Source organism: Macaca fascicularis, chromosome 18 (genome assembly GCF_037993035.2).
Source record: "Macaca fascicularis isolate 582-1 chromosome 18, T2T-MFA8v1.1".
Lineage (NCBI taxonomy): Eukaryota > Metazoa > Chordata > Mammalia > Primates > Cercopithecidae > Macaca > Macaca fascicularis.
The window spans coordinates 71050681-71070950 of record NC_088392.1 but is presented as its reverse complement, the minus strand read 5'-3'; the positions used below and the strand labels follow the sequence as shown (position 1 = coordinate 71070950).

The 20270-nt window shown below is 39.0% G+C and overlaps 1 long non-coding RNA gene across 1 annotated transcript; it reads left to right on the top strand.

The window, feature by feature from the left end:
- Window positions 1–2786: 2786 nt before the first annotated feature.
- LOC141409051 (uncharacterized) lies at window positions 2787–11685 on the top strand. Its single transcript, XR_012427282.1, has 4 exons — window positions 2787–6366; window positions 8663–8825; window positions 11067–11193; window positions 11277–11685. It is a non-coding gene; the product is annotated as an uncharacterized lncRNA (long non-coding RNA).
- Window positions 11686–20270: the final 8585 nt, after the last annotated feature.

The window sequence follows — 20270 nt, the reverse complement described above, 5'->3', positions numbered from 1 at the left end:
AAAGATACCACAGCAAAACATTATTTTTATCTTCAAAATATTGATCAAAAGAAATGAAGAAATTGTTTGATTTAATTTTCTCCTATTGAGATATAACTTGTGGGATTTTAGCCTATGGGTGAAATAATAAGAAAAGATCAGGCACAAAGAGATGGCAGGATGCTAGACATTCTAAATGGTTTTAATAAAATCTGATGATCTGTCACATCAGGTGCTGCGAATCAATTGCAGACAGAAAAAAAAGCTGAGTGAAAGGCAAGCACAGAGGTGTGTTGTTTAATAACGAAGGATGGGTTTGGCAGAGGGCACACTGCATTTGCTGCTCCCAGGCAGGGGGAAGATGAAGTAGACTTTTCTTTGTGGAAAGAGAAAATGGATCTTTTCTACCTTGATAGAAGTCTGCAGATCTGGATATGTCCTCAACTTTTGTCTGATACCTTAGCCCTGTGGTCCTGAAATGGAGCCTGCCTGGGATGTACCGGCAGAGCTCCTTTCCTCATACTTTCAGTATAATTCTGACAAAGAGATTCTGAATCACTATCTTAGGATTTTAGGGAATCTATGAGGAAGTCACACCAGTTAGGCTACAGAGCTAGAATTATTTTAGATGACAGGAGGCCTGCTGTGTAATTTTACCATTTCTGAATCAGAATTGACATTCAGATTATTTAGTCCAGCCCCTTCGTTTTTGGAGCTCAATGGTATATTCACCTGGGGGGTAAGATTTTCAATTTTGAAGATTCTTTGGATAACATGAAAGCTCTATGTGCCAAGGTTATAGAGTGTAGAATAATAGACAATGGAGACTCAGACAGTGGGAGGGTGGGAGGGGGTGAAGAATGAGAAATTACTTAATGGGTATAATGCATGATATTTGGGTGATGGTTACACTAAAAGCTTTACCACTACACAATATATTCATGTAACAAAACTGCACTTGTACCCCTTAAATTTATACAAAGGAAAAACAAAGCTGTATATGTCAAGGTAAAATGTTTAATAAACAGTATTTACAAGTTTCATTATGACAATAATAATAGTGAACATTCACTAAGTGCCATGCACTGTCCTCAACACTTGGCACAGATTAGCTCATGTAGTCCTAACAGTTACCATTGGAGATGGGTATAATTTTCATTTCCCATTTTACAGAGGGAGAAAAGAGGCACAGAAAGTTAATTTGCTTAACAACTAAGACATGAACAAACCCTGGATTTAAACCCAATAAATTTATCTCTAGAGCTTACAGCACTTAACCATGATGCTGTCCTCCTCTCAGGATTGTAGAGAGACAAAGCAACCACAAATTTGAAGTGTAAACTGTTAGCTGAAAGTCACTAAATTAGGTATATGTAATTAAGGATGCTATGTCAGTGGCAGTTCTATATTGATAACATAAAAATGCTGGAGTTGTCAAATTTAAATACTATCCGCAGTAGGTTTGGAGTTGTATAATTAAAAAATGTGCCTACTCTTTGTCCTAGGCTACTGGCCTAGGAGCTTCTAACGCCATGGGAATTCTTCAAGTGGTAGAAGCATCTTTGTTATTCTTGAGCCTGTTGGGTCACCCTGAGTTTATGCAAATGAGGTGGTTCACGGTGGGCCCCTAGGTAGCTTCAGGAGGGGAGCTGGTCACCAGAAAGGACAACTAAAGGGTTGAGATGTGGAGTCAGCCTGAGCCCTGAGGAGAAACAGAGGGCTGGAGATGGACTTCAGTCATGTGGTCAATTATTTAATGAATCATCTCTATGTAATGCAACTCCAGCAAAAATTTTGGAAACTGAAGCTCAGTGGTGCTTTCTGGTTGGTTAAGGCACTGATGTTCTGGGAGGGTGATGTGCACTGATTCCATGAACACAGGACAGAGAAGCTCTGTACTTGAGACCCCCCTACACTTTATTCTATGTGTGTCTTTATTTAAGTGTTCCCAAGTTATATCCTTTATAATAAAATTGTGACCATAAATATAATGGCTTCTAAAGTTTTGTGAGCCACTCTAGTGAATTAGCGGGATTGCAGGAACCACCCAGAACTGGAGCCAGCTGATAGGAAGTGAAGGCAGTCTTGTTGTGGACCCTGCCCTGTAACTTTGGGGTCTCTGCTAACTCCAGGTTAGTGCCATAATTGAATTGCAATACACCAGTTGAGGTCGAAACAGAATAAGGGTGAATAAAGGTAAAAATTAACCATGACTTCCTCACACCTGGCAACAAAGCTAAGACTTTATATCATTAAAATATTGCAGGCAAACATGTGGAGGGCTGCAGAAGATGACCTTGGTCTTGACTTCCTCCTGAAGAATGTATGTGTATGTGTAAGTGCATGGTACGCATGTGTATATGAAGTTGGAATATCTTGAATTATATAAAGACAGCCCTCATTTTATTGCTCTTTGCTTCATTGTATTTTGCAGTATTTTTTTTTTTAATTGAAGGTCTGTGGCAACCCTGCATTGAGCGAGTCTGTCAGTGCTTTTACCACTGCAGGAATTTTTGTTTTTTGAGATGGAGTCTTGCTCTTCTTGCCCAGGCTGGAGTGCAATGGCGTGATCTCAGCTCGTTGCAACCTCTGCCTCCTGGGTTCAAGTGATTCTCCTGCCTCAGCCTCCTGAGTAGCTGGGGTTACAGGCATGCGCCAAGTGGTCAGTGATTTTTGATGTTACTATTATAATTGTTTTGGGGTGCCATGAACTGTATCCATATAAGATGGCAAATGTAATCAGTAAATGTGTGTGTTCTGACTGCTCCAGCAACCAGCTGTTCCCCCATGTCTTTCCCTTTCCTTAGGTCTCTCTGTTCCCCAAGACAAATGGTATAGAAATTAAACCAGATAATACCTTACAATGATGGCCTCTCAGTGAAAGGAAGAGTCACATATCTCTCACTTTAAATCAAAAGCCAGAGAAATAACTAAGCTTAGTGAGGAAGAAATGTTGAAAGTCTACATAGGCTGAAAGCTAGGCCTCTTGCATCAAATGGTTAGCCAAGATGTGAATGCAAAGGAAAAGTTCTTGAAGGAAATTAAATGTACTCCTCCAATGAACACACCAATGATAAGGAAACACAACAGCTTTATTGCTGACATGGAGAACGTTTGTGTGGTCTGGATAGATCAAACCAGCCGTAACATTTCCTTAAGCCAAAGTCCAATTCAGAGCAAGGCCCTAACTGTTTTCAATTCTGTGAAAACTGAGAGAGGTGAGCAAGATGCAGAAGAAAAGTTGGAAGCTAGCAGAGGTTTGTTCATAACATAAAAGTGCAAGATGAAGCAGTGAGTGCTGATGTAGAAGCTGCAGCAAGTTATGCAGATCTAAGATCCTTGATGAAGTTGGCCACAATAAACCACAGATTTTCAGTGTAAATGAAACAGATCTCTATTGAAAAAAGATGTTGACTTTTAAGTCTTACTATTTAAGAAGTACATTTTGTAAGACTGCAGCTGCCATAGAGAATGAGTCCTCTGATAGATCTGGGCAAAGTCCATTGAAAACCTTTTGGAAAGGACTCACCGTTCTAAATGCTATAAAGAACAACTATGTGATTCATGAAAGGAGGTTAAAATAGCAATTCCAACCCTCACGGAAGGTTTGAGGGGTTCAATACTTCAGTGGAGGAAGTCACCGCAGATGTGGTGGAAATAGCAAGAGAACTAGAATTAAAAGTGGAGCCTGAAGATATGACTGAATTGCTGCACTCTCATGATCAAATTTTAACAAATACAAGTTGCTTCTCATGCATGAGCCAAGAAATTGGTTTCTTGAGATGGAATCTACTCCTGTTGCAGATGCTGTGAACATTGTTGAAATGACAAAAAAGGATTTAGAATATTACATCAACTTACTTGATAAAGCAGCAGCAGGGTTGAGAGGATTGACCCCAATTTTGAAAGAAGTTCTGCTGGGGATAAAATGCTATCAAATAGCATCACATGCTACAGAGAAATCTTTCATGAAAGCAAGAGTCAATCGATGCAATAAACTTCATTGTTGTTTTATTTTAAGGAATGTTCATAGCCACCCCAACCTTCAATAACCACCAACATGATCATCAAGACCAGATCCTCCACCAGCAAAGATTACAACTTGCTTGAGGCTCAGATGATCATTAGTATTTTTCAGCAGTAAAGTATTTTAAAATTAAGGTATGTACACTTTCTAGACCTATTGGTATTGTACACTTAGTAGATTACAGTATAGTGGAAACACAACTTTTATATGTACTGATAAACCAAAAATATGTGTGTGACTCACTTTGTTGCAGTGGTCTGGAGCTAAACCTGCAAAATCCCTGAGGTATGTGTGTAAGTAATTAGAATCTTTGATTAGACAGAAAGAAACTTACCAAGAAAACAAAATCTAGAAATGTTTTATTGACTTAAAATCTTCCTTTTTCATAGTAAAGTCATAAACACTTAGGCAGGAAGGAGCTTATGATGTCACTGAACTCAGTCTCCGAATTTTACTGATGAGAACATTGAAGTCCATAGATTCAGATCTGATAATTCATCTAAGGTTATGTGAGGGTGGAACTGGATTCCAGACTGCTCCAAAGCTGGTCTGTAATCTAGCCTTGATGTTTTCTAGTCTACAGCTCCATACACTAAATGAGAGGTTGTGCATATAAACATTTATGTAGTTTTACTTTTTTTTTTTTTGAGATGAAGTTTCACTCTTGTCACCCAGGCTGGAGTGCAGTGGTGTGATCTCGGCTCACCGCAACCTCTGCTTCCCGGGTTCAAGTGATTCTCCTGCCTCTGCCTCCCGAGTAGCTGGGATTACAGGCGTGCGCCACCATGCCTGGCAAATTTTGTATTTTTACTAGAGACGGGGTTTCTCCGTGTTGGTCAGGCTGGTCTCGAACTCCTGAACTCAGGTGATCTGGCTGCCTCGGCCTCCCAAAGTGCTGTGATTACAGGCATGAGCCACGGCACCCAGCCTGTAGTTTTACTTTGTATGTAATTTGGCAAGTAATATCATTCTTACTGAAAATTTTAAACACCACAGAGGTATCTAGAATAAGTATCAAAATTCCTTTTTCCCACAGTAGCCAGTTGTCTCTCAGAGAAAGCCATTTTTACAGTTGGGTATGTATTCTTCCAAACCTTCCCCCAGACTTTCACATACAAACAACAAGTGGTTTGGATAGAAGCACTTTTCCATAAAAAGTTCATGAATACATATTCTTCTTCAGCTTTCCTTTCATACTTAATGGTTGGTTTTGGGCATATTTCATGTCAGTATTATAGCTCTAATCCACTCTTCCAACTACTGCCTAGATTATACATATTTAATTATGTGTAATAAATAAAAGAGAAAACAACATTCACATTATCTGATGGAGAAGAAATGAAAGAAGTTTCATTTGTATTTTGTGGATTTCCAGTGCTTTTTTTAAAAAAATTATTGCTTGCTTCCTTTGTTGTACTTGTTCTCTAAAGTTAAAGTTTCTTTTCTCAAAATGTCTTTTATATCTATTTGCTAAAGGAAATATATTTACAATACTTGCCTTTTGCAGCATATTCGAACTTCAGCTTATTTAAATACTTCATGGTATTAACATTAAATCTAAGTTTAAATCTGTAGCTACTCTGATCAGAAGGGGATTTATCATCATTAGAAGCAGAAATTATTCCTGGGCTGCAAATAAAAGAAACAGAAGAAAATGGTGTATGCTTCACTTATGCGTAATCACTTGAAATGTTTTTCTACATACTTGAAGTAACATAGAGCATCAGATCTTCAGTACATTATTTATTAAATGTTTTTCATAGAAATTTATAATATTAAGTGGTTTTTCTATCTAGAAAGATTAGAAATTAAGGATAGACTTAGTGACTGAAATACGTTTTCACAGTTTTTTCTTGTTTTAATCCTTAGATTTTTTTTGACTGAATGAGTCCTCTAATTCTTATTTCCCATTCTTATTTGGTTCTGATGAATATTGCCCGGGGCCCAAAGGGAAACTTATTTTTTATTGATGGTGATAGGTACCTTAGTGCATAAATTATGATCTCCAAAGTTCATCTAGTAGATGGCATTAGTTCTTTTGTTTAGAGTTAAAAGACAAGTAAGTTTCAGATGATTTGCGAGTTGGTTAATAATCAAAGTAGCATTTCCAGTGTATAAATTTGAAATAAAATAGGAATAAGTAGAGCATAATGGCAAACATATACACATATATGCGCTTTCTAATTAGAATAATTTTAACGTAAATGTTTCTGTTATATAGACCCTTCCTATTAGCCAGTTTACCAGTGACTAAATAAATGAGATACATGTTATTGAAGAGAAGTTTTTGATGTATGTAAATCTTCTTCATCTTTTTCTTCATTCTTCATCCTACTCTATTTGAATATATCAACATAATGGTAAGTTCCCCACAACCCAAGAGTAAAATGGATCTGTCAGGCCTGGCAAGAACATAAAACAAAGGATAATAACAAAGTTAATCAAATTAACTAATAAGGAAATATACATATTTCCCTTTACAATTCTCAAGTTAACATTTCTGGAATCAATAAGTTATTACAACAAATAATGAAAAAGGATGTAGTTGATGTGGGGTATTAGAAGATTTGGGATACAGATGAGAAATAAACACAAAAAGGAGGTTTTTAGGATTTTTGTGAGGTGTGCTAACACCAAAGAGGTTTTGCAGTTTTTTGTTCATTGATCACCTTACCTACGGTTATTTTGCCTTATGCCTAACACAGTGTGATGTGGTCTATTTATATTCAAACTCTTGATTTTGAGTGAGTAAATATTAAGTGAGTAATGCCCTGAGCAATTTTTCAAAGGGAAGGTAGCCTGTCATAGTAAAGAAGGAGGCCTTTATAGTTGTATAGATCTGAGTTTGAAATCTAGCTCAATCCATGCTAGCTCTGTGACTTTAGAGTATTAAGTTAAACTCTCCAAGCTTTAGCTTCCTCATTTCTAAAATTGGATAATGATACCTATTTATAGGATTTTTCTGAGATTTAAATTAACATGTATGATATCCTTAGATCAGAATATCATGTCTGTATACTCATACATGACAGTTATTGTGATTCACAAGCAGAGGCATTGCTTAGGAAATGTCATGACTCTGTGCAAGTAAAGAATCTATCTTCAGATCTAATTTCAAGTAGAAAAGTAAATGTTCTATATGTGCATTTAACAAATATTTATTGACTGTGCACTGAGCCAGGTGTTGTCTCCATTAGAATTTGTACACATTAGAAAATGGTACTGTCAAGGAGCTTACATTAAATAAAGAACATACAGACAAAGATATGAAGATACATGAGCAAAATCTAAATTATGTTAGATCATGATGACTGATAAAGAGGAACTAAAGCAAGGGGGATAGACAATGCTGGCAGAAAATTGAAATTTTAGATAGCATTGTTGGGGAAATCTTCACTAGGAAGGTAGTATTTGAGCAAGGATCTAAAAGAGATGATGGAGAGAGCCATCAGGATATTTGAGGGAACAATTCCTACAAGACTCTAGGTGACAATAAAACTGGTGTGTTCAAGGAAAAGCAAGGAGGACACTGTGGCTGGAGCAAGATGGGACTGAGATCAGAGACTGACAGGAACAGATTGTGTAGAGCCTTATGGATCATTGTAAGGATTTTGGCTTTTGTTGGGAATGGGAAAAGAAGCTATGAAAGACTTTTTAAGCAGAGGAGTGACATGATTTGCCTTCACTTTTAAAAGGATCACTCCAAGCTATTGTGTTGAGTACAGTGCAGAGAGGCAAGGGGGACCAGGGAGACCAGCTAGGAAGCTCTTGTAATACTCTAGGAAAGAGAGGATGACAGCTTAAACCAAGTGATAGTAGCAGAGAAGATAAGAAGCGGTTGGATTCTAGATAGAATTTGAAGGTAGAGTAGACTGGATTTGCAAATGGATGAGATATAGGGTATAAGATAAAGAGAGGAATCAAGGATGACTCAAAGGAATTTGATGTAAGCCACTAAAGAATAGAATTGCTATTTATTGAGGTTGGAAAAACTTTGGGGAGAGCAAGTTTGACGGAAAAATCAAGAACTCATTCTTGGACATGTTGTGTTTGAGATGATTATTAGATATCAAAATGAAGATAGTCCAGGAAGAAGTCTAGGCTGGAGATATTTTTGGAATTACTAGGGCATAGATGGTATTTTGGAAGTTTTAGGGCGTAGATGGTATTTAAAGCAATGAGTCTGGGTAATAATATTGCCTGAGTCCATTTTGTGTTGCTGTAGCAGAATACCACAGATTAAGTAATTTATAATGAACAGAAATTAATTAGTTCACAGTTCTGGAGGCTGGGAAGTCCAAGATTAAGGGGCTGTCATCTGACAAGGGCCTTCTTGCTGCATCATCCCATGGCAGAAGGGCAAAAAGAGAGTGAGAGAGAGCAAGCAAGAGGAGGATAAACTTATCTTTTTATAAGAAACCCACTTCCATGATAAAGGCATTAATCAGTTTATGAAGGTTTTGCATCCATGATTCAATCACTCTTCAAGGTCCCACTTCCCAACACTTCTCCATTAGGATTAAGTTTCCAATAAATGAAGTTTGGGGGACATATTCAAACTCAAGCCATAGTAATTACCTATGGAGTGAGGGTGGGAGAGAAAAAAGGAGAGGTTCAAGGACTTAGACCTGAGATACTCCAAAATTTGGATGACAGGGTAATGAGGAGGAACCAGCAACTGAATGAAGATGGAGGAAATGCAGCAGTGAGATGAAGAAAGTATTTTAAGGATCAGTGGTGTCAAATGCAATAGGACAAGGAGGATGAGGACTGAGAATCATTGGATGCAACAACTGCCATTGGATTTCTTCCCATGGAAGTAAGTTTATTACTCCACATCACTTGGCCATAGCAAGCATGAAAAATGATGACCCAGCAGAGAGAACACATTCTGGTTAGAAAGTCATAAAGCTGCAGCAGTATAGATTCCTTATCAGAATTTTGTAGAGATAATTTGAATGAGGCAAAGATTTTCTGAGCAATCAGTCTGTCAAGATTCAGTTATTCAGCATTTCGACTAATTTGTGTTGGCTATTTTTTGTTGGTGTTAAAGAATAGCGTACGTTTTAGTTTGTCACGTGTTTTATGGGAGGAGCAAAATTCTTTTATGCTTTTCTATATTGTAACTAGAAGTGCAATTGCAGAATTCAGTTTGTTATGTTTAATAATAAAAGAGATTGATAAAAGTCCTTCATTAAAGGAACTTTGACCCAAGGTAATATTCAAAATGTTTAACAATCAGTGTAGTAGAGGACCAATTAGATAGTGGCCAGTATACTGCTACTAAAAGGACTCCGGCCTATTAAAAAATAATACCATCATGATGAAGAACACGAACTTAAAATTGATTATGAAAGTCTCATGAACTAGTGAATGAGATTAGCATTTTAAAGTTTGCATTTCAAATTAAAGTTTAATCAACACAGCTCTCATTCTGAATGGCATTAGCAGTATCAGGTTCAAAGAAACAAATTATTTTTGCCTGCACCTATTATTTGTCTAGTATTTGACAGAAATTATGCCACAAACCTGTATTTCCTATTTTTCTCATGTTTTGATGAGTTATACTAGAAACCAGTTTGAGAGATCTTCCTGTTTTGCCCACTGAAGTTCTGCTCTTGAAAATTCTGTAAGTTGGCACTGTATAAAATGAGTGCCCTGGTGGAGAAACAAAGGCATACGTTCCTTTATAGATTTGTTCATAATGGGAAGTGGGGGCCGTGAGTTCTGTCCTGCTGGCAGCCCAGTGATATAAACCAGGCTCTTTGACTTCAGTCACCTTCACCTATGGCAAATGAAATCTAGGTCTTTAAATAATATAGGGCTGGGCTGTGGTTTCATTGTTCTGCTGGAATATGATCTAATTTGACAGTTTCTACTCTAAGGAAAGACACAGAAAATGAGGAGGAAATGACAATAAAGCATTTCTTTTGGGAAGTAGCTAGGATGTGAAGCCCCAGTAAATAAATGAATAAATAAAATAACTATATTTAAGGGTTGATTTTAGAGTCCTTGCCAGTATGGCTAGAATCTCTGCGATCCACTGGATTTCAGTGTCTTTACCATAAACTTCCAAATATTCATCAAGAAAATGCAAGCTTTTAAAATGTTTTACATTCAAGACAGTGCATATTGTAAGACAGAACTTTTAGCTGAATCTCACACTTTACAGTGCATTGCTGAATCTTTGCCTTGAAAAAAATACTATTTTTTCAAAAGAATAAACAACTGCAGCTACCAACTACCATTATTATCAGTATTAATTGTGCACTTACTAAGTGCCATGCTCAGTACTGAACATACTAAGTAGTTCACGAAAGTGCTGGAAATCCAGCCGTTTTGGACATAGTGTGATAGACATAAGATAAGAGAAAATTTTTGTACTATTGGCCAGCAGTAGCAATTAATAAGAAAAATCGATACTTTTCAGATTAAAGAGTGCCTTTTATAGAAATGTCTAAGCACTTAGATAAAAAGATCTCTTGAAGTTCCATTCCACAGATAAGCAGATTTTAAATCTCCAAAAGAAGATCAAAGAAAAGACACTTTTCGAGCCAAAAGTGCTCAATGTGTATGTGTATATGTATAGGATGGGGAGGGGAGAGGAGGGATACAAATAATAAAACATCCCTAAATTCTGAAGAGTTTCTTCTTCTTTTTTTTTTTTTTTTTTGAGATGGAGTCTCGCTCTGTCGCCCAGGCTGGAGTGCAGTGGCACAATCTCGGCTCACTGCAAGCTCTGCCTCCCGGGTTCACGCCATTCTCCTGCCTCAGCCTCCTGAGTAGCTGGGACTACAGGCACCCGCCACCTCGCCCGGCTAGTTTTTTGTATTTTTTAGTAGTAACGGGGTTTCGCCATGTTAGCCAGGATGGTCTCGATCTCCTGACCTCGTGATCCACCCGTCTTGGCCTCCCAAAGTGCTGGGATTACAGAATTCTGAAGAGTTTCTAAAGATTTCTAAAGAAATTTTTGGCATAATTCCTAAAATGTTTACTTACTATTTTACTAGGTGTTTCATTTTGTATTTTCTTTGTACTTGCTTGTCCCATGTTCTTTCAGATTTCCTGCTGATATGCTAGAGGAACATGGTGTTTACTGAGAGCTGTATACTTAGAAGTTTAAATGTGAACTCAGGAAAAATTTTTGCTCTGCAAGAGAGAGATGATGAAAAACAGCTTGGACACAGGCAAGTGGACCGAGGTCATCTTTCCTAGGCCGAAAAGCTCAAATGAGTGAGTCTGAGCTGTTGTCTTCTGTTTTCTCCTCCAGGTCCCCTTCTCACCATTCTCCACCCTGTTCTCTGCCCCTGGAGCCTGCCTATATGGACTTGTTAATGGGATCTCATTGCCTTTGTTGGGTTTGGCCAATTGAGAGCACTATTAAAAGACCAGAGGGAGGGAAGAGAGCACTGGCGGAGTAGTTGCTTGCCTGGGCTCCTTCCTGTGGGGTTGACTCAGTGCCCCTTAGCAGAAATCTCTGGTCCTTTCAAGGGGTCTTTTTCTACATGACTTTCTCTCTCCAGATCCCAGTAACCACTGCTCCCCTCCTTCTTTGTGGCATAGGAATGGTGACAGTCAGACTACTGTCAGGCCTTGGTGACTCTTCTGTGTATTGTGATTTCCCCCATAGCAACGCCTTTATAATTAAGCTCTTCATAAATAAACTCTGCTAAAATTAACCTATTGTCTGTGTGTCATCTGTTTCCTACTGGGGACTGGTAAAAATTCTATTAATCTACAAGAAAGAAAAGTTATTAAGGATTTGTATGTCATGCCATATACAATATTGTTAGATTTGCATTGGATTAGTGTTTTTTTTTTTTTTTTTTAAATTTATTTATTATTATTATACTTTAAGTTGTAGGGTACATGTGCATAACGTGCAGGTTTGTTACATATGTATACTTGTGCCATGTTGGTGTGCTGCACCCATCAACTCGTCATTTACATCAGGTATAACTCCCAATGCAATCCCTCCCCCCTCCCCCCTCCCCATGATAGGCCCCGGTGTGTGATGTTCCCCTTCCTGAGTCCAAGTGATCTCATTGTTCATTTCCCACCTATGAGTGAGAACATGCGGTGTTTGGTTTTCTGTTCTTGCGATAGTTTGCTAAGAATGATGGTTTCCAGATGCATCCATGTCCCTACAAAGGACACAAACTCATCCTTTTTGATGGCTGCATAGTATTCCATGGTGTATATGTGCCACATTTTCTTAATCCAATCTGTCACTGATGGACATTTGGGTTGATTCCAAGTCTTTGCTATTGTGAATAGTGCTGCAATAAACATACGTGTGCATGTGTCTTTATAGCAGCATAATTTATAATCCTTTGGGTATATACCCAGTAATGGGATGGCTGGGTCATATGGTACATCTAGTTCTAGATCCTTGAGGAATCGCCATACTGTTTTCCATAATGGTTGAACTAGTTTACAATCCCACCAACAGTGTAAAAGTGTTCCTATTTCTCCACATCCTCTCCAGCACCTGTTGTTTCCTGACTTTTTAATGATGGCCATTCTAACTGGTGTGAGATGGTATCTCATTGTGGTTTTGATTTGCATTTCTCTGATGGCCAGTGATGATGAGCATTTTTTCATGTGTCTGTTGGCTGTATGAATGTCTTCTTTTGAGAAATGTCTGTTCATATCCTTTGCCCACTTTTTGATGGGGTTGTTTGTTTTTTTCTTGTAAATTTGTTTGAGTTCTTTGTAGGTTCTGGATATTAGCCCTTTGTCAGATGAGTAGATTGCAAAAATTTTCTCCCATTCTGTAGGTTGCCTGTTCACTCTGATGGTAGTTTCTTTTGCTGTGCAGAAGCTCTTTAGTTTAATGAGATCCCATTTGTCAATTTTGGCTTTTGCTGCCGTTGCTTTTGGTGTTTTAGACATGAAGTCTTTGCCCATGCCTATGTCCTGAATGGTACTACCTAGGTTTTCCTCTAGGATTTTTATGGTATTAGGTCTAACATTTAAGTCTCTAATCCATCTTGAATTAATTTTCGTATAAGGAGTAAGGAAAGGATCCAGTTTCAGCTTTCTACTTATGGCTAGCCAATTTTCCCAGCACCATTTATTAAATAGGGAATCCTTTCCCCATTTCTTGTTTCTCTCAGGTTTGTCAAAGATCAGATGGCTGTAGATGTGTGGTATTATTTCTGGGGACTCTGTTCTGTTATATTGGTCTATATCTCTGTTTTGGTACCAGTACCATGCTGTTTTGGTTACTGTAGCCTTGTAGTATAGTTTGAAGTCAGGTAGCGTGATGCCTCCAGCTTTGTTCTTTTGACTTAGGATTGTCTTGGAGATGCGGGCTCTTTTTTGGTTCCATATGAACTTTAAAGCAGTTTTTTCCAATTCTGTGAAGAAACTCATTGGTAGCTTGATGGGGATGGCATTGAATCTATAAATTACCTTGGGCAGTATGGCCATTTTCACGATATTGATTCTTCCTATCCATGAGCATGGTATGTTCTTCCATTTGTTTGTGTCCTCTTTTATTTCACTGAGCAGTGGTTTGTAGTTCTCCTTGAAGAGGTCCTTTACATCCCTTGTAAGTTGGATTCCTAGGTATTTTATTCTCTTTGAAGCAATTGTGAATGGAAGTTCATTCCTGATTTGGCTCTCTGTTTGTCTGTTACTGGTGTATAAGAATGCTTGTGATTTTTGCACATTAATTTTGTATCCTGAGACTTTGCTGAAGTTGCTTATCAGCTTAAGGAGATTTTGGGCTGAGACAATGGGGTTTTCTAAATATACAATCGTGTCATCTGCAAACAGGGACAATTTGACTTCTTCTTTTCCTAACTGAATACCCTTGATTTCTTTCTCTTGCCTAATTGCCCTAGCCAGAACTTCCAACACTATGTTGAATAGGAGTGGTGAGAGAGGGCATCCCTGTCTTGTGCCAGTTTTCAAAGGGAATTTTTCCAGTTTTTGCCCATTCAGTATGATATTGGCTGTGGGTTTGTCATAAATAGCTCTTATTGTTTTGAGGTACGTTCCATCAATACCGAATTTATTGAGCGTTTTTAGCATGAAGGGCTGTTGAATTTTGTCAAAAGCCTTTTCTGCATCTATTGAGATAATCATGTGGTTCTTGTCTTTGGTTCTGTTTATATGCTGGATTATGTTTATTGATTTGCGAATGTTGAACCAGCCTTGCATCCCAGGGATGAAGCCCACTTGATCATGGTGGATAAGCTTTTCGATGTGTTGCTGAATCCGTTTTGCCAGTATTTTATTGAGGATTTTTGCATCGATGTTCATCAGGGATATTGGTCTAAAATTCTCTTTTTTTGTTGTGTCTCTGCCAGGCTTTGGTATCAGGATGATGTTGGCCTCATAAAATGAGTTAGGGAGGATTCCCTCTTTTTCTATTGATTGGAATAGTTTCAGAAGGAATGGTACCAACTCCTCCTTGTACCTCTGGTAGAATTCAGCTGTGAATCCATCTGGTCCTGGACTTTTTTTGGTTGGTAGGCTATTAATTATTGCCTCAATTTCAGAGCCTGCTATTGGTCTATTCAGGGATTCAACTTCTTCCTGGTTTAGTCTTGGAAGAGTGTAAGTGTCCAGGAAATTATCCATTTCTTCTAGATTTTCCAGTTTATTTGCGTAGAGGTGTTTATAGTATTCTCTGATGGTAGTTTGTATTTCTGTGGGGTCGGTGGTGATATCCCCTTTATCATTTTTAATTGCGTCGATTTGATTCTTCTCTCTTTTCTTCTTTATTAGTCTTGCTAGTGGTCTGTCAATTTTGTTGATCTTTTCAAAAAACCAACTCCTGGATTCATTGATTTTTTGGAGGGTTTTTTGTGTCTCTATCTCCTTCAGTTCTGCTCTGATCTTAGTTATTTCTTGCCTTCTGCTAACTTTCGAATGCGTTTGCTCTTGCTTCTCTAGTTCTTTTAATTGTGATGTTAGAGTGTCAATTTTTGATCTTTCCTGCTTTCTCTTGTGGGCATTTAGTGCTATAAATTTCCCTCTACACACTGCTTTAAATGTGTCCCAGAGATTCTGGTATGTTGTATCTTTGTTCTCATTGGTTTCAAAGAACATCTTTATCTCTGCCTTCATTTCGTTATGTACCCAGTAGTCATTCAGGAGCAGGTTGTTCAGTTTCCATGTAGTTGAGCGGTTTTGATTGAGTTTCTTAGTCCTGAGTTCTAGTTTGATTGCACTGTGGTCTGAGAGACAGTTTGTTATAATTTCTGTTCTTGTACATTTGCTGAGGAGTGTTTTACTTCCAATTACGTGGTCGATTTTGGAGTAAGTACGATGTGGTGCTGAGAAGAATGTATATTCTGTGGATTTGGGGTGGAGAGTTCTATAGATGTCTATTAGGTCTGCTTGCTGCAGAGATGAGTTCAATTCCTGGATATCCTTGTTAACTTTCTGTCTCGTTGATCTGTCTAATGTTGACAGTGGAGTGTTGAAGTCTCCCATTATTATTGTATGGGAGTCTAAGTCTCTTTGTAAGTCTCTAAGGACTTGCTTGATGAATCTGGGTGCTCCTGTATTGGGTGCATATATATTTAGGATAGTTAGCTCTTCCTGTTGAATTGATCCCTTTACCATTATGTAATGGCCTTCTTTGTCTCTTTTGATCTTTGATGGTTTAAAGTCTGTTTTATCAGAGACTAGTATTGCAACCCCCGCTTTTTTTTGTTCTCCATTTGCTTGGTAAATCTTCCTCCATCCCTTTATTTTGAGCCTAAGTATGTCTCTGCGTGTGAGATGGGTCTCCTGAATACAGCAGACTGATGGGTCTTGACTCTTTATCCAGTTTGCCAGTCTGTGTCTTTTAATTGGAACATTTAGTCCATTTACATTTAAGGTTAAGATTGTTATGTGTGAACTTGATCCTGCCATTATGATATTAACTGGTTATTTTGCTCGTTAGTTGATGCAGTTTCTTCCTAGCATCGATGGTCTTTACATTTTGGCATGTTTTTGCAATGGCTGGTACCAGTTTTTCCTTTCCATGTTGAGTGCTTCCTTCAGGGTCTCTTGTAAGGCAGGCCTAGTGGTGACAAAATCTCTAAGCATTTGCTTATCTGTAAAGGATTTTATTTCTCCTTCACTTATGAAACTTAGTTTGGCTGGATGTGAAATTCTGGGATTAAAATTCTTTTCTTTAAGAATGTTGAATATTGGCCCCCACTCTCTTCTGGCTTGGAGAGTTTCTGCCGAGAGATCTGCTGTTAGTCTGATGGGCTTCCCTTTGTGGGTAACCCGACCTTTCTCTCTGGCTGCCCTTAAGATTTTTTCCTTCATTTCAATTTTGGTGAATCTGGCAATTATGTGTCTTGGAGTTGCTCTTCTCGAGGAGTATCTTTGTGGCGTTCTCTGTATTTCCTGGATTTGAATGTTGGCCTGCCCTACTAGGTTGGGGAAGTTCTCCTGGATGATATCCTGAAGAGTGTTTTCCAACTTGGTTCCATTTTCCCCCTCACTTTCAGGCACCCCAATCAGACGTAGATTTGGTCTTTTTACATAATCCCATACTTCTTGGAGGCTTTGTTCATTTCTTTTTCTTCTTTTTTCTTTTGGTTTCTCTTCTCGCTTCATTTCATTCATTTGATCCTCAATTGCAGATACTCTTTCTTCCAGTTGATCGAGTTGGTTACCGAAGCTTGTGCATTTGTCACGTATTTCTCGTGTCATGGTTTTCATCTCTTTCATTTCGTTTAGGACCTTCTCTGCATTAATTACTCTAGCCATCAATTCTTCCACTTTTTTTTCAAGATTTTTAGTTTCTTTGCGCTGGGTACGTAATTCCTCCTTTAGCTCTGAGAAATTTGATGGACTGAAGCCTTCTTCTCTCATCTCGTCAAAGTCATTCTCCGTCCAGCTTTGATCCGTTGCTGGCGATGAGCTGCGCTCCTTTGCCGGGGGAGATGCGCTCTTATTTTTTGAATTTCCAGCTTTTCTGCCCTGCTTTTTCCCCATCTTTGTGGTTTTATCTGCCTCTGGTCTTTGATGATGGTGATGTACTGATGGGGTTTTGGTGTAGGTGTCCTTCCTGTTTGATAGTTTTCCTTCTAACAGTCAGGACCCTCAGCTGTAGGTCTGTTGGAGATTGCTTGAGGTCCACTCCAGACCCTGTTTGCCTGGGTATCAGCAGCAGAGGCTGCAGAAGCTAGAATATTTCTGAACAGTGAGTGTCCCTGTCTGATTCTTGCTTTGGAAGCTTCCTCTCAGGGGTGTACTCCACCTGTGAGGTGTGGGGTGTCAGACTGCCCCTAGTGGGGGATGTCTCCCAGTTAGGCTACTCAGGGGTCAGGGACCCACTTGAGCAGGGAGTCTGTCCCTTCTCAGATCTCAGCCTCCGTGTTGGGAGATCCACTGCTCTCTTCAAAGCTGTCACACAGAGTCGTTTGCGTCTGCAGAGGTTTCGGCTGCATTTTGTTATTGTTTACTATGCCCTGTCCCCAGAGGTGGAGTCTACAGAGACAGGCAGGTTTCCTTGAGCTGCTGTGAGCTCCACCCAGTTCGAGCTTCCCAGCAGCTTTGTTTACCTACTTAAGCCTCAGCAATGGCGGGCGCCCCTCCCCCAGCCTCGCTGCTGCCTTGCCGCGAGATCACAGACTGCTGTGCTAGCAATGAGGGAGGCTCCGTGGGTGTGGGACCCTCCCGGCCAGGTGTGGGATATGATCTCCTGGTGTGCCTGTTTGCTTAAAGCGCAGTATTGGGGTGGGAGTTACCCGATTTTCCAGGTGTTGTGTGTCTCAGTTCCCCTGGCTAGGAAAAGGGATTCCCTTCCCCCTTGCACTTCCCAGGTGAGGCAATGCCTCGCCCTGCTTCAGCTCTCGCTGGTCGGGCTGCAGCAGCTGACCAGCACCGATCGTCCGGCACTCCCCAGTGAGATGAAACCAGTACCTCAGTTGAAAATGCAGAAATCACCGGTCTTCTGTGTCGCTCGCGCTGGGAGTTGGAGACTGGAGCTGTTCCTATTCGGCCATCTTGCTCCGCCCCCCTCTGGATTAGTGTTTATTGCTGAACCTCACAATAAACAGTAATATTATTTTCTATTATCTAGAAAAATATTATCAGTTAGCATTTCAAAGGCCAGGTGACTGTCATGCTTTCATGAACTTATTCTGAAGAAAAATAATGATTTGTGTATGCAGCCAACAGCTTGATACTGAGTACAGTAGTCTCCTATTATCCACCAGGGATAGGTTCCGAGATCCCCAGTGAACATCTGAAATTGCACATAATACCACACTGTGTTTTTCCCTATGTGTACATACCTATGATAAAGTTTAACTTACAAATTAAGAAGGTAAGTGATTAACAACAATAACTAATAATAAAATAGATCAGTTATAACAATATACTATAATAAAAGTTGTGTGAATATAGCCTCTCTCTTAATATGTCTTATTTATATTAAAATATATTTATATATTATATATAATAATATATAATATAAAAATATTTATATATTATATATGTAAATAATAATATATATATTATAAAATATATTGCAAAATTTCAGACCATGGTTGACTGAGTAACTGAAACTGCAAAAGTGAAACTACAGATAATGAGGGAACAACTGTCCTAGGTTTCAGTCTTTCTTCGTGGAGGTATAACCACTTTCCAATTTTTCTTGTTTCCTATGAAGAAACAGTTTTTAAAAAACTAATGTGTTTGTTTCATGAAATACAATTATGATTTCAATGAAAACATAATGGTTAGCAATGCATGTTAGGAAGATGTTTTGATAGTGAGGTCTACTTAACCATGGTAATGTCAAATTAGAGAAATTGAAATTTCATTTCTGAAGGGGATGATAGTAAAAACAGAACGTATTTTTTAAACTCTTTAAGTTTATGTGAGTAGGTTCAGAGCTAGAAAAGAATACAGTTTTTTTTTTCAAACAATTTTCCTAGATGTGTAAGAGTCAGATCTAATCAATAGATTTTAAATTTTAATTCAAGGAGTATTTATTAAGCGTCTCCCATCTGCCAGGGTGTGTACCAGATGATAGAAACAGTGGTAAATACCACACTGTAGTCCAGGAACTCTTGCAGGTTATAGGGTAGCAGAAAAGACACATGACATTTCCAGTGCAGTGAGTCACTCCTGAATTCTGCCACCCCTTTCCCCCAAGAGTCAGTCATCAAGTTGTACCCATTTCTCTATCTTATACCTGTTCCCATTTCTGCATCCGTATGACTGTTGCCCTAGTTTAATTCCTAGCCATTTCTCTGTTGGTGTCCTGTACTTAACCCTGCTTCCAGTCTTGCCCCTCAAATTCATGTTTTACATTGTCCTCAGAGTGTTTTAGCCATAAAGCAAAACTGACTGTTTTATACCTCGCAAAACATTCCTCAATGACTTTCTGAGCTATAAATGTTAAGGGCCTGCTCCTTAGCATAGTGTCCAAGGGGCTGTGTGACCTGGACTCTGCTATACCTCTCATTGCATCCTTCACCTTCAAAGGCAGGCACTGGCTGGGTATGGTGGCTCATGCCTGTAATCCCAATCATTTGGGAGGCCAAGGTGGGAGGATAGCTTGAGTGCAGGAGTTTAAGATCAGTCTAGGCAACATAGCAAGACCCCATATTTCAAAAAAATAAAAAAATTAGCCAGATATGGTGATGTGCACATGGAGTCTCAGGTACTCGGGAGGCTGAATTGGGAGGATTGCTTGAGCCCAGGAGTCTGAGGCTGAAATGAGATGTGATCACGCCACTGCACACCAGCCTGGGTGACAGAGCAAGACCGTCTCTAAAAAATAATTTAAAAAATAGTAAAAAATAAAAGCGGGCACTAAATATTGAATAAATGAATTAAAAACATTTAACATAATTTCATCTACCAGAAATGAACACAGAAAATATTTTATTAAGCTCCACATAGAGGTAGGGAATGGTTTTGTGCTAGTTAAGCTTTTCTCCTTTTTCTTCCCAAACGGTATTCATTCAGTATTAATCTAATACATGCATATGTTGGGCTCCAAAGGGATGTATACGAAACATCCCCTGATATGAAAGTTTACAATTTCTCTGGCAAGATGTTACTCAATTAGGCACTAATGCAAGGTGGGTTTTTTTTTTTTTTTTTTTTTGAGATGGAGTTTCATTCTTGTCGCCCAAGCTGGAGTGCAGTGGTGCGATCTCCACTCACTGCAACCTCCATCTCCCGGGTTCAAGCAATTCTCCTGCCTCAGCCTCCTGAGTAGCTGGGATTACAGGCACCTGCCACCACGCCTGGCTAATTTTTGCATTTTTTAGTAGAGACGGGG